Source organism: Pipistrellus kuhlii, unplaced genomic scaffold (assembly GCF_014108245.1).
Source record: "Pipistrellus kuhlii isolate mPipKuh1 unplaced genomic scaffold, mPipKuh1.p scaffold_m20_p_10, whole genome shotgun sequence".
NCBI classification, from domain to species: domain Eukaryota; kingdom Metazoa; phylum Chordata; class Mammalia; order Chiroptera; family Vespertilionidae; genus Pipistrellus; species Pipistrellus kuhlii.
In genome coordinates this window covers 45,102,352-45,118,572 of record NW_023425405.1, presented here as the reverse complement: position 1 = coordinate 45,118,572, position 16,221 = coordinate 45,102,352, and positions in this window count along the sequence as shown.

The following is a 16,221-nucleotide window of genomic DNA, read 5'->3' as shown; positions in this document are numbered from 1 at the left end:
TTGAACTTTACCCAAGCTCTATGATACTGTAAAATAATGACAATTTAAGAAATCCCCTTTGGGGGGAAAAAAAAGAAAAAAGAAACGAAAAGAAAAGAAAAGAAAAGAAAAGAAAAGAAAAGAAAAGAAGAAGAAAGAAAGAAAGAAAGAAATCCTCTTTGTGTCTAGGAAATAGCTTACTGCAAGAAGATGCTTCCCCATATGATTTAGGTAAGATACGGACTCTCCAAATCCCCCCCCACTTTTTTTTTGCCTCATAAATAATTAGGTGAACTGCTTATGCGCACTGGTGAATGGAAACAAAATAATTCTTAAACTTGAAGCTTCTCTCCTTCCAGGCATCTTAACTTTGATCCACCCTCAGCCAGTGCCAAGCATTCAGTCTCTCTTGAGTGTACATGGACCTCAGGGTAAAACATTCTTTGATCTACTATCCAATCAAGCTTCCTTTTTGCCTTGCTTTTTTGCAGCCTGGTTTCTTCCTCACTGTACAAGAAACTCTCTTTTGCCTAACCCTTGAGAAGCCTTCAGATTTTATGGTCAGGGCTCTTATTGCAATAGTCCCTCCCCAGCCCCTCCACTTCCACCTCTTGCAATAATCCTTTCAAATACTCTCTTCTTCCTTAGTCCAGATTTGTTCTTTATTTGACAAGCAAGGTAAGGGATTTAGTGAAGGGAAATCTGCTCATGAAATCTGTCTGCAAACCTACAGAAGTCTTACTTGAAGGAGCACTTGAGCTGAGGAAGGGACTGAGCGTGGGAAGTTGCACTGGCAGAAGCCTGAGGAGTTTCTAAGAGAGCTGTCATCAATGAAATATGAGTCATAGAGTGGAAGCCTAACTCGATACACAATCTATACTAATAAAAGAGTAATATGTTAATTAGACTAGGAGACCCTCTGGAGACCTTCCAGACATCCTTCCAGACAAAGCTGGGGGCTTGGCCGACCTTATAAACTGCCCCCAAATGGCCCTCAGCCCCTCACCCAGGCGGACCACGCCCACCAGCAGAAACTCCCACCTTGATGGGAGCATGGCTAGCCTGCAAATCTCCCCAGGCCCCTTCCCAGTTGGGTCGGCAACTAAGTAATAATTACGGATTTTTTAAAGAAAATCAAAGACAATTTTTTCATGGAACTAAATAACTTTATTCTGTAATGTATTGCCCATTTTGATCAATGACCTTTTGCCATCTTTCAGGCAGCATCATAATCCCACATTCAAAAAACTTCTGGTTTTTATTAGCAAAAAACTGAATCAGGTACGATTTGACATCATCATCATTATTGAAATTTTTACCATTCAAGGAGTTTTGTAAAGATCGAAACAAAAAGTAATCAGATGGTGCAAGGTCAGGACTATATGGTGGATGTGGCAAAACATCCCAACCAAGCTCCATTAATTTTTGCCGAGTGACCAAAGATGTGTGTGGCCTTGCATTGTCATGATGGAATACAACACCTTTTCGATTTGTCAATTCGGGCCGCTTTTCTTCAACTGCATTGTTTAATTTCGTTAGTTGTTCAATGTAGACATCAGAATTGATCGTTCGGTTGGGTGGTAAGAGTTCAAAGTAGACAATTCCTTTGTAATCCCACCAAACTGATAACAAAACCTTCTTTTGATGAATATCAGCTTTTGATGTTGTTTGAGTTGGTTCACCTGGCCTGCTCCACGATCTTTTCCACTTGATATTGTTGTAAACAACCCATTTTTCATTGCCAGTTATCAGTCGTTTTAAAAATGGATCATTTTCATTACGTTTCTTTAGCAAATCGCAGCTGCTAATACGTTGTGTTAACTGTGATTCTTTCAGTTCGTGAGGAACCCATGTATCGAGTTTTTTAACATAGCCAAGTTGTTTTAAGTGATTTTCAATGCATGTATGTGATACATGAAGCTTCTCTGCAATCTCACGTGTTGTACTGTGACAGTCCGAATTGATTATTGCTTTGATGAGGGCGTCATCAACTTCAACTGGACGACCAGAGCGTTTTTTATCTTTGAGTGAAAAATCACTAGAACGAAATTTGGCAAACCAATTTTGACACTGCCATTCTTTTAAGGCTTCGTCACCATAAACAGCACATAACTTTTTATGAGCTTGCGATGTGTTTTTCCCTCTGCGGAAATAAAAAAGCAAAATATGACGAAAATGTTCCTTTTGATTTTCCATTTTTCAACGAACGCCAAACAAAAACTACAAAACAGATCAAAAAACTTTTTTTACTGATTAACAGCTGAATAGCCAACTATCAAATAACAAAATGTGTTTTACATTTGTACTACGTCTGCAAACCTAAAAATTCAACTGAAGCCATATATGTGTGAAACCCGCAATTACTTAGGTGCCGACCCAACAGGTGGGCCTCGCCCCCCAAGGGAACCCCCACACTGATTCCTTTATAGGGCAGACCAGCTGGCCCTCACCCATGCACCAGGCCTCTATCTATACTAATAAAAGGGTAATATGCTAATTAGACCAGGAGACCTTCCAGACAAAGCCATAGTGGCAGGGACAAAACAGGGGCAGTTAGGGGCAATCAGGTCAGAAAGGGAGGGCAGTTGGGGGTGATCAGGCTGGCAGGGGGGGAAATTGGGGGCAACCAGGCTGGTGGTGGGGGGGACTAGTTGGGGGCAAGCAGGCTGGCAGGCAGAATGGTTAGGGGTGATCAGGCAGACAAGCAAGTGAGTGGTTAGGAGCCAGTAGACTCGGATTGCAAGAGGGATGTCCAACTGCTGTTTTAGGCTTGATCCCACTTGGAGAGAGTACAGGCCGGGCTGAGGAACACACCCCCATGCACAAATTTTGTGCACCGGGCCATTAGAACTATAAACCGTAATGGGTGATATTCAGCTTATATTCAGAGTGGTTCAGACTTCCCTGGTGTCTTCCTGTAGCTTGTCAAATGACAAGTTTGGTGCTTGTCATTTTACACCAAGGGTAATACCTCAATAACTGAGTATCAATTTTAGGGCTGAATGGAGTTATTATTTCAGTGTTTTATTCACTATTGTATTTCCAGCACTTACATCAGTGCAAGTCCATTTAGATATGTAATAAACACTTATTGAATTAAATTACTATACTGAGTGTAGCCATATTAAAATTCTCAAGGCCAAAGTTTGGAACATAAAGTAAGTTTTTAGAAGACCTTTCTTTACTTCAAAATGAAGTAAAGATGACAAGTATACTCCATGTTATTATGTGTATCTATGTTATATTATTCCCTCTGCATACTCTGTACATTATATTTGCCTCCCATGAAAACCTTGTTTTTCACTAAGTCCAGGACTAGTCTCAGTTTATATAGATTTCTAAACTTAAGTTTTGCCAAGTGTTAGATTTGGTGGTTGACTAATTGTAATAAAACTCTCATAGAGGGTGTGTGTGTGTGTGTGTGTGTGTGTGAGAGAGAGAGAGAGAGAGAGAGAGAGAGAGAGAGAGAGAGAGAGAGAGAGATCGAGAGATCTACTGTTTACATTTGAAATATAACTGTTAAGAGAAGTATCATCATCTTTAAATGAGAAATAGTCATTTTCACATTTACATTTACTTAGTGAGTATATGATCCAAATTAGGGCTTTATTTTGATGTTTTGTAGGATTTATAAATTAATTTTAGAAAAAAGAAAGAAGGAGAGAGAGAAACATTGATGTATTAGCAAAACATCAATTTGACTGCCTCCTGCACACAACCTCCTGGGGATTAAGCCCACAACCTGGGTGTATGCCCTGACTGGGAATCGAACCTGCAACCCTTGGATGTCCAACCAATGTAGCCATACCAGCCAGGGCTATTTTGATATTTTAACAGATAATTATATCCAACTAAGATATCTTGACACATTATTTTCCGTAAAGGATTTGCCCACCACAAGGGATGGTAATGGAAAATGTATACTTTAGAACTACTCCCAGAACAGTCAGCAAGAATGCTGTGTTTTCTTTTCATCCTCTTCCCTTTTTAGATAGATTTTTATGCAGACTAAGTAATTCACCTCTTCTTCCAAATTCATATTTTATTACAATCTCCAATTTTAATCTGTCAAGTAGTTAGGTAGATGGCAAGGAGCAGAAACTGGCCAGCTTGCCATACTTCCATGTACTTGATTGGTAAGGAGAAAACAAGCCCAAATGCCTGTAGATTATTACTCATGGCACAGCAGGCAGCATAACTCATGTTCCCATCGGTTCGCTTTTGTCCCACATCCCAAAAGGGCAATGCGGAGGGCTAGGCTGATCCTCCACAAACGGTTCATCTGTGTCACAGCTGAAAAAATGTGAGACAACGATTTTTATCTTTGTGGGAGTTGCTGGCTGACCTTGCCTTCCTACAGTCTAGAAAGAGACATTATCTGTGAATGTCTCCAAGGAGGGAGACGTTAGCTTTATTATCCTGAGATGTTAGCCAGTCTGGTTCCTGTTTTGAAGCAGTTTTGCAAACATTCTTGAACAAAACTGTAAATGCCATTTGCTCAGAATTGCTGCAGAAACACCAGAATTAGCTCCTGATATATCTATGATGAAAATTTGAAAGAAAGGCTTAAAATTGTTCAGAGTAGAGTATATCAAACTACTTCAATTTAAAAACCTCTTGCATGTCCATTGCTTTTTAAAAAATATTGTTTTATTGATTTCAGAGAGGAAGGGAGAGAGATAGAGAGAGAAACATCAACAATAAGAGGCGATCATTGATTGGCTGCCTGAACGTATGCCATTGACCAGAATCCATCCCAGAACCCTTCAATCCATGGGCTGATGCTCTATCCACTGAGACAAACCACCTAGGGCTATCTATTGCTTTTTATAAATGATTTTCCTGTCCCAAATAAAAACAACAAGCCTAGCAGGCGTCCTCAAACTTTTTAAAGTGGGGGCCAGATCACGGTCCCTCAGAGAGCTGGAGGGCCGGACTATATGAACTACTAATTCCTACTGTAACACCTCGGCTGCGCTCACTGCCCAAAAAACCTGGCGGGCCGGATCAGACTCCTCTGCGGGCCGCATGTGGCCCGCGGGCCGTAGTTTGAAGACGCCTGCTATACAGCATACTACTGTACTTAATACTCCAGTCCAGTGGTTCTCAACCTTTCTAATGCCTTGACCCTTAATACAGTTCCTCATGTCATGGTGACCCCCAACCATAAAATTATTTTCGTTGCTACTTCATAACTGTAATTTTGCTGCTGTTAATAAAATGTAATGTAAATATCTGTGTTTTCCTATGGTCTTAGGCTCTACAGCAGTGGTTGCCTAAGACCACTGGAAAACACAGATATTTACATTACGCATCTTATTTTGTCATAGACAAACATGCCAATAAAATATTTTTGTGATCATGATGGCATGTGTATTTATTTTAAGAAATTCTAAATGATATCTGTCAAAAGTCACTTGTCTAAGATTCATGACAACTGGTTTTCTTACCTCTCTCTCTCCGTAATCAAAATAAGGGCGTTATTTTAGCCAGATTTTTAGAATTTATCCTCTGAAAGAAAGAGTAAATGTATGCAAGATCCTGTGATGTTCTCCCTTGTTCTACAAATGTACGTTTTTATAAACTATTATATAACATTATGATTTGTAAAATGTTTTAAATATGGCATTATTCTGACCTGCTGTGTTCCTTTTTCTAAAAATAACTCACATTTATACTTTCTTATTGAAATTTTAATACGTGGGTATTATAGTAATAAAACTGTTCACTAAATATGTAATGAGCTGTACTGTTATGTTAACTACTTACTTTATATTACAGTTATACATAATTTTGACATCCATAAAGATGGTTAAATATTACAATAAATTTTAAGGCAAGTTGTGCCATTTTTAAGTTTTATTTCAGGTAACAGAATATTTTGTTCCAAGCATGTGGTAACCACAGTGTTTGAATATTTAGTCCTATATATGGAGTTCAAGCTGTCATGTTCCATTAAAAATGTCCTTGGACTAGAATTTAAAAACTGAAGTTTTCAATCCAAGTTCATTATTACATCAGAAGCCATATAAATTCAAGCAAGAAACCGTAAGCACGGTTTCTTTTTCTGCAATATTCACTTCCCTCAGTAAACATTTTCAGAGCACCGGCTATACTCTAAAACCTGTAGATGTAGGGTTAAAAGGCACAGACTCTAAGAGATTAATGATATCAAAGTGCAAGTTTTAAAAAGTTAAATATGTAACTTTCTTCTTTTCTAAAAAAAAATATATATATATATATTTTATCGATTTTTTACAGAGAGGAAGGGAGAGAGATAGAGAGTAAGAAACATCGATGAGAGAGAAACATTGATCAGCTGCCTCCTGCACACCCCCTACTGGGGATGTGCCCGCAATCAAGCTACATGCCCTTGACCGGAATGGAACCTGGGACCCTTGAGTGCGCAGAGCAACGCTCTATCCACTGAACCACACCGGTTCAGCAATATGTAACTTTCATATGAACATAAAGTGAGCCCATGTCAACTATATAATTCATTGATTCATGATAGAACCTACAAGATGGTTCAAAAAGAACTGGGGGAAAAAAGAAATTATTTAGAGTGGCTGAAAGAATGAATGCATGAATAAGATTACTAATTTAGATAGGAACCTAGTTAATGTTTTACAGAGCAGTGAAGCCACATTGCTACAGGACAAGCATCATTTAAGACTATTGTTATAGAGTTGTAAATTATCTAACCCAATAGTAAAATAGCAAATTAAGCAAAGGCAAAACTCCTAGGAACCAGAGAATCCCTGGGAGGGTCCTGGCAATGCTCAGTAAAAACACTGAAAGAATAACAAAGCAACCCCTTTAGTTTATTTAAAAGTTTTAGATGCTTTTTGTTTGGTTGTTTTGTTTTCTTAATCTTAATCCTCACCTGAGGATAAATTCATTCCATTGATTTTTTTACATTTATTTTTATTTATTTATTTATTTATTTTTTTTGAGAGAGAGAGAGAGAGAGAGAGAGAGAGAGAGAGAGAGAGAGAGAGAGAGAGAGAGAGAGAGAGAGGGGCAGATGCTCTAAACATACCAGCTGACACCTTGACTGCAGCCTTGTGAAAAATTCAAGAGCAGAAAATCCAGTTTAGCTGTATGTAGAGTCCTGACCCACAAATGGTGAGATAAATGCAGGTTGTTTCAAGCTGCTAAGTTTGTAGTAATGTGTTATGCAGCAATAGATAGTTAATAGGATAGTCTGTAGGATTGCTTCCAATTCTTGAAATCATTCAATGCTAGCAAAGCTTCACTTCCTTCAAACTGTCCCAAAATCTCCTAACAAAAGCTCAAATTTTAACAATGCAATCCTAACACACTTTTACTGATACACACCTACACTTCTCCATGGTGTGCACTTTCCTTCTTGCAATCATTCACTCCACCAAATCCCAACTCTGTGCAGCAGTAGTGTATTTGTGGTGGTCTTGGGCCACTGACCACTGACACTTGATCTTTGTCTTTCAACACTGAACTAGTTATACTACCTACCTCCTGAAAGGTCATCAGGGACAGCTATTGATTAAGCAAAACAAAGTTTACTAGATTGACTGCAGAATACTGGATTATCAGAGTCTCAGTAGTATCTTTTTTTTTTTATTGATTTTTTACAGAGAGGAAGGGAGAGAGATAGAGAGCTAGAAACGCTAATGAGAGAGAAACATCGACCAGCTGCCTCTTGCACACCCCCTACCGGGGATGTGCCCGCAACCAACGTACATACCCCTGACCGGAATCGAACCTGGGACCTTTCAGTCTGCAGACCAATGCTCTACCACTGAGCCAAACCGGTTTCGGCCTCAGTAGTATCTTAAATTACAGAATTTAAGGGAGAATATTTATAAGGTGTTAGGGCTCTGGCTAGCTGATTTGAAACTAGGTCTTGAAAGGTGGAGAACTGCTTGAAACAGGGCTGGGTTTATGGCATAATATTTTTCGTTAATAACTGAATAAAGACGAGAATCTTGAAATGAGCCTTGTTGAGCAAATATTTTAATTTTGATAATTCAGCTATTTTAATTTGTTCAGTGCTATTCTCTATAAGACCAAATATTAGTTGGATGAAGTAGCTAAGTTATTTTTTCTTGTTTTCAGTATTTAACACAGGGACATAAGAGTATGTTTTCTCTCCTACTCTTTAGTATGGGGCAGGGAATCACCTGGTGTCAATTTTTATATTATTGTATCAGACTTGTTGCTATTTGTAGGGATGATCTGCTTAATAACGCAGTTCAAATTTCACTCTCAATTCCATCTGCTCTGTTGCTAAGGAGGATTGGCTTAACTCTAGTTACCTCACATTTAATTTCCATTTACATCTCTTCCCAGCACCTTTTATTCCCCACTAGAAACCCAGTAAACAAATTCGTGTACCAGTGGGGACCTTTGGCCGGGCCTATGGGATTGGGCTGAAACCAGCTCTTCGACATCCCCTGAGGCAGGCGTCCTCAAACTTTTTAAAGTGGGGGCCAGATCACGGTCCCTCAGAGAGCTGGAGGGCCGGACTATATGAACTACTAATTCCTACTGTAACACCTCGGCTGCGCTCACTGCCCAAAAAACCTGGCGGGCCGGATCAGACTCCTCTGCGGGCTGCATGTGGCCCGAGGGCCGTAGTTTGAAGACGCCTGCCCTGAGGGGTCCCAGATTGCAAAAAGGCACTGGCCAGGCCAAGGGACCCCACCAGTGCACCATCGGGGCTGGAGGTTGGCCAGCCAGGGAGGAACCACGGGAGGGCTCCAGGGTGTGTCCAGCCCAATTTGCTCAATTTGATGGGCCAGACTCCAGCAGCAAGCTCACCTACTGCTCAGAGCATCTTGCCCCTGGTGGTCAGTGCATGTCATAGCAAGCTGTTGAATGTCCTTGGCATATCATTAGCATATTACACTATGATTGATTGAATGGCCTACTGGACGACTGGACACTTAGCATACTAGGCTTTTATTATAGGATTTTCATTATAGAATCCTATAAAAATTTAGCAGGTAGAATACAAAGGAAAAGTTCTTTTAAAAAAAATATATATTTTATTGATTTTTTTACAGAGAGGAAGGGAGAGAAATAGAGAGCTAGAAATATAGAGAGCTAGCAACGTCGACCAGCTGCCTCCTGCACACTCCCCACTGGGGATGTGCCCGCAACCAAGGTACTTGCCCCTGACCAGAATCGAACCTGGGACCTTTCCGTCCGCAGACTGACGCTCTACCACTGAGCCACACCGGTTTTGGCCAAAGAAGAAGTTCTTAACCTGCTCTCTTTTTTGTAGGATCTTAGACTCAGGCCTGAGTTATGAGTATACCTTTTCCTGTGCACAGCATGCATGTCCTGACCCTCTTGAGAAAATTATTAAAAATCCTTCCAGGGGGCACCATTTCAGAGTTTTACTGTTTAACAGCTTCCTATCCTCTGACCTAAAGTATAAACATCATTGCAATCATTGATGCTTATACTTTAAGTTTCCAATACTAACTAAGTTAAAGTGTCCAGGTGATAAGACTACGGTCTTTTCATCCTGCTAAAGCCAAGGGCAGAATAGGAACTGTGATGCTAGGGGAGTCATGGCAGGACAGACATTGCAGTCTGCTTCCCTCTTTGACCTAGTATTAGTTGAAAGAAGTGCATTGGAAACTGTAATTAAAGGAAGCAGTATACTAGTATACTTCCAGAAAAGTCTTAAGGAAAAGCATTGCAAGCAATAGCAGTAGTTGTAGAATCCAGATCCAAAGGAAAGGGTGGAGAGATTTAGCCAGTGAGCGTGAAGGTGAAGAAGTTGAAGATATGGAAAGATATTCCATCTAAATTGAAACAACAAAAGAAAGCTGCAATAACTACACTTAATGGTATAACCGGAAAAATAGACTTTTAGAGAAAGACTGTAAAAAGTGACAGTGGAGGTAATTATATAATACCGTATTTTTCGGACCATAAGACGCACTTTTCCCCCCCCAGAAGTGGGGGGGAAAACGTCCCTGCGTCTTATGGTCCAAATATAGCCTACACATATACTTTTTAAAAAAAAAGTTTTTTTACTTGCCCGGCTCTGTGTGGTCTCTGTGTGCTTGCCCGGCTCTAAAATGGTTCTAAATGCTGCTGTTTACTTTACAGGGTTGATTACATGTGTTTATGACTGTGATGTTGGGTTTTAATGCACATAAAATATTTTAGGACACTATTTGTTTCAGAATCTTTTTTTCTTCATTTCCCTTCTCTAAAAACTGGTGTGTCTTATGGTCCGGTGCGTCTTATGGTTCGAAAAATACGGTAACTAGGGGCCCAGGGCACGAATTTGTGCACCTTGAAAGGAACTGTGGGATGTGAGGCTGTGATGGCACAGGTCCTAACCCATTCTCCTATCCCCTCCCACTGCAGCCCCTGGTCCCCTGTCTGCCAACAGCCCCACTCCTGTTGCTGCTGCTCCCATGCGCTGACGGTGCCAGCCCCACTCGCATCCGCTGATGGAGTGGAGTGATTGGAGCCAGTGCCAGGAGTGGGTATAAGAGGTGGCTGCTGCCCTGATTGCCCCTCAGGAGCAGGGGGAGGTGGAGAAGCCATCAGGGATGATCAGGGCCAGCAACTGCTGTTCACACCCTCTGATGTTGCCAGGCAATCATGACCAGCACCGGGCATGGGAAGTAGGTACAAATGGTAGCTTCATTGCCAGCTGAGGGTAGGAGTGGGGCCAACACCGGCAGTGGGTGTGAGTGGTGGCTGCCAGCCCCAATCTCCCCTCAGGAACAGGGGTAGGTGGAGAAGCTCTGAGGGGCTAATGGAGCCAGCAGCTGTTGCTTGCACCCATTGATGGTACTGATTGATCGAGGCCTGTGCTGTGTACTGGCAGTGGGTGCAAGTGTTAGGTGGGACCATGGCACATGGGAGCAAAGAATTTTCAGTAACCATTGAGACTTGCCCCAATGACAGTGACCAGCACCCTGCCTTGGTCTAGCACCCCTGTTCACCTGCTCCTCCATCTCACTGCAGCAGACACCCACCATGTACCACACTCTGCCATCTGCTGCTGACATCCACCATATTCTGCATGTTCCCCCTGGTGGTCAGCACACATCATAGCGACCAGTTGTTCAGTTGTTCCACTGTTTGGTCTATTTGCATATTAGCCTTTTATTATATAAGATGAAGGGATCAAGGCAAAAAGAGAATATAACGTGTAAATTTTTATGCACTAACATAAGAGCACCTAAATATATAAAGTAAATATTAAGAGGCTTAGAGGTAGAAATAGAAAGCAATATGATAATAGGAGACTACAATATTCCATTTACATCAATGGATACACAATCTAGACAGAAAATCAATAGAGAAACTTTGGACTTAAGCAACATATTAGGTAAGATGAACTTACATTTACAAAACATTTTATCTAAAGTTTTTTGTGTTTTTTTTTAAATATTTTATTGATTTTTTTACAGAAAGGAAGAGAGAGGGATAGAGAGTTAGAAACATCAATAAGAGGAGTCATCGATCAGCTGCCTCTTTGCACACCCCCATCAGGGATATGCCCACAACCAAGGTATATGCCATTGACCGGAATCAAACCCGGGACCTTTCAGTCCACAGGCCGACGCTCTATCCACTGAGCCAAACTGATTTCGGCTTGTCTAAAGTTTTAAATATGCATTCTTCTCATGCACAGATGGAACATTTTCCACAACAGATCATATGTTAGGCCACAAAACAAAATTTTTTAAAAATATATTTTATTGATATTTTACAGAGAGGAAGGGAGAGAGATAGAGAGCTAGAAATGTTGATGAGAGAGAAACATCTACCAGCTGCCTCTTGCATAACCCTTACCGGGGATGTACACGCAACCAATGTACATGCCCTTGACCGGAATCGAACGTGGGACCTTTCAGTCTGCAGACCGACGCTCTACCACTGAGCCAAACTGGTTTTGGCCACAAAACAAATCTTAATAAATTTAAGAAGACTAAAATAAAATGAATAATCTTTTCTGACCAATGATGGTATGAAGCTAGAAATCAATCACAAGAAGAAATCTGAAAAATTCAGTAATATGTGGAGATTAAACAACATGATACTGAACAACCAATGGATCAAAAGTAAAACCAAAAGAGAAATTTAAAAATATCTGTAGACAATTAAAATGGAAAATATAACATTACTAAAATGTATGAGATGCAGCAAAAGGAGTTCTAAGAGAGAACACAGGGGCAAATGCCTACATTGAGAATCATAAAAATCTCAAATAAGTACCCTATATCTTTAGAACTTATAAATAGAAGAACAAATAAAGGCCAAAGTTAGAAGAAAATAACAAAGATCACAATGAAAATGAATGAACTAGGCACTAAAGAGGAAAGAAAAATATCAATGAAACTAAGAGCTGGTTCTTTGAAAAGGTAAACAAAATAGACAAAACTTTAGCCAGACTCAGCAAAAAAGATGAGAGAGGACTCAAATAAGTAAAATCAGAAATATCTAAAAGAGGAGACACTACAACTGATACCACAGAAATACAAAATCATGAGACTACTATGAAAAAGTATATGCCAACAAATTGGACAATCCAGAGAAGAGGATAAATTATCATACTAGAAACACACATGCCAAGAGGGGATCATGAGAAATAGAAAATCAAAACAAATTTATTACTATTAAGGAAATTCAGGGAGTAATCAAAACCTCCCAACAAATAAGAAATCCTAGGAGCGAATGTCTTCACTAATAAATTCTACCAAATATTTAAAGAATAATTAATACCAATCCTCCAATTCATCTAAAAATAGAGAAAAAAACACTTCAAACTCATACGATGAGGCCAACATAACTGATGCCAAAATCAGATAAGGACATTAAAAAGAGAAGAAAATTATAGTCGATATTCCTGATGAACATAGATGTAAAAATTCCCCATAAAATATTAGCAAACTTAATTCAACAACACATTGCAAATATCATAAACCATGATCAAGTAGGATTTTTTCCAGGGATGCAAGAATGGTTTAATATTTTGAAGTCAATCCATGTGCTATACCACATTAGCAAAATGAGGGATAAAAATCATATAATCATCTCAAGAACTGCAGGAGAGGCTTTAACAAAATTTAGCATTCATTCATGATAAAAAAAAAACTCTCAAAAAGTGAAGAGCAGGTGTGGGGAATCTTTCTTCTGCCGAGGGCCCATTGGCTATTTATAACATCATTCAAGGGCCATACAAAATTATCAACTTAAACAATAGCCTGCTGTATCTGGTCAAACATTTAATTTACTCACCCCTAATGTTGGAAGCGGCCCATTGTCTTCACTAGCAGAGAGGTGTGGACAAGGAACCCTGAAGGCTGGTCAACCTTGAAGTTCTGAAAGGTCAGAGCCCACCACCCACTGTTTAGTTGAGACAATGGTAGCTAAAGCAACTTCCACCTTTTAGTTTTATGTAAATTCTTGCTGATTGGCTATTATTGAAATTGGCAGCCCAATGTGGGGCACTCAGACCCTAATGCCTTGGCTGGGCCAGACTAAATGATTTCATAGGCCTTATAGAGCACTCAGGCCAGATGTCCCCCCACCCCACCCCCATATAGAGGAAACATATGATAAGAGCCAAATCATTACGCCATACATCCAAAACTAATGTAATATTACATATTAATTATATTCAATTTTAAAAAGTTAGTACAAGTCCTACATAGAGCCAAAATGCCTGCCTAGGTCTGTACACCCTCATCTTGCTCAGTTAGCTGTCCTGGGAAGAACATGACCTCCACAGCTGCAGGTTGTTCTCTGCAGCTGTAACTATCTGGACCACATCTGGAATGCCTACAAAAATAACTAATATAAATATTTCAAGTTGAGGAGATTATAAAGTTGCTATCAATATATTTTTAAAAGGGAAAAATTAATATTTAAAAATCCAATTTTGTGATAAACTTTTTAAATAGACAAACTACCAAGTTCTAAAAGGAAAGTTCAAGCCCTAGCTGGTTTGGCTCAGTGGATAGGGTGTCGGCCTGTGAACTGAAGGGTCCCAGGTTTGGTTCTGGTTTAGGGCACCTGCCAGGGTTGTGGGATTGGTTCCCAGTTGGGGGCGCTCTCCTATTACAGAATTTCCATTAATGTTGGTTACTTCCAGATGTAGGTTGTTTTTCTAGTGACTTAGTGACACCTAGTGTCAATTTTTGGTATAGCAAACAAGAGTTTCAAAATATGTCAGGTTTTTTTTTTAATCATTTTTAAGATTATATCATTTATCAAATTGGTAGGAAAGAAGCAGAACTTATAGGTGTATTGGCAACACTGAAATACTAATTAATTAATCCATTTAAGGTCTAAATGATTGTTTCAATCATGACAGAGGAAACAACAAAAGAACAGAAAAAAAACTCAGGATGATAAGGACCTTGGGAGGGATCAGTCTGGAGGAGGTCAATGGGGGGAAAAAGGAGGACATATTAATACTTTCAACAATAAAGAATTATTAAGAAAAGAAGAAGAGAAAAACTTACAGGCACAGAGAATATTTTGACAGTTGACAGATGGGAGGGGAGTTGGAGGGATGGGTGAAAAGGTGAAGGGATTAAGAAGTACAAATTGGTAGTTACAGAATAGTCACAGGGTTCAAAAATACAGCGTAGAAAATATAGTCAATAATATTGTAACTATGCATGGTGTCAGATGGGTACTAGATTTATTGAGATGTGCACTTAGTAACTTATATACCGTAATATCCAATCACTGGGTTGTACATCTGAAACTAATATAATTCTGTATATCAACTGTAACAAAAACATAAAAAATATATTTAAAGTTAAAAAAGCATTGAAATACCTGAATGAATATTATGTTGTTGATTTTATAATCTTCATTTTTAAATATTGAGGTAAAACTTTTAGAAATGTTATTTTAAACATTATTATAAGAAGGGTAGTTAAGCCTAAATACAGCAATCAATTCAGTTTTTAAATGTGTTTGATGATAAGAATCATAAGGTACATTTGTATAAAATAGTATAGTTTTCTATGTTACCATTGCAGACCTAATGAATTAGAATCTTTAGGTAAGGAGTATATATATACTCATGTATTCTCTGTATATTTTTCATGTTCAATTATGAAACACAACTCTAATTCAGCTTAAAAACTCAACATAGGACATATTAAAAATTATATTAAAATCCCTGCTAATCTAAGCTTTGTTTTTTTTAATTGTAAAGAGGGTGAAAACTGTTGTATTTAAGTGATGATGGGCAGTAAGCATGCAGTCATGTGTGTGAAACACCTAGCACAATGTCTAGCAAAAAATAAGAGCTTATATGTCAGTTGTGATTATTGCTTATCGTTATCACCTTTATTTCATTCTTGCAATTTATATAGTTGTTTAAGAAATAATTCACAATACACAATTTTCTACAACTATTAAAACTATAGAGAAATTAAACTGCGAAATAAAATAAGTTGTACCCAGGTCTCATACTTGTTTTTATAAACCTTGAAATAACCACTTTTGAAAGTTTGTTTTTAAACCTCAAAGAGTTATACCACCACCTTGTGGCAAAATGACTGTATAGCAAAGGCAACCATTTACCAGCCTGTTCCTTAGTTATGATGGAAAAATAAATCGTTCTACAAGTGAGGAAACAAATATAATTCTACAAATATTGGCCAATAAATGTAAATAAATGAATGAACATATAAATCCCTAAAAATAGTAAAATTGAGAAACAAAATTTTAACTTGAGAATTGCAAATCTTTCAGAGGCCAGAGTCTGTCAAGTTACTGTGTTGCCTAGTAAGCAAGTTGTCCACGGGCTTGTAGAGAGCCAAGTGAATAGCTGCAATTTGAACTTTGAAAAGTCAGTGCTTTGGGGTATTAAGTGTCCAGGTTAGAGGCAACTCCCCCCACGTTTCAGACAACTCATCTTAGGTAGGATATTAGACAAGTGTGGATGCTAACTGATGCTTACCATAGCCTACTTGTGGATATATATCACATGAAAAATGCACATTTCTAAAAATTAATGTATAAGTATGTTTTTAAAATCCTCACAAACATTTAAAATGAGTTTAACATAGAATCCATCTTAATACTTTCACTTCTCGCCGAAACCGTTTTGGCTCAATGGATAGAGTGTCGGCTTGGGGACTGCAGGGTCCCGGGTTTGATTCTGGTCAAGAGCATGTACCTTGGTTGCGGGCATATCCCCAGTAGGGGGTGTGCAAGAGGCAGCTGATCGATGACTCTCTCCCATCGATGTTT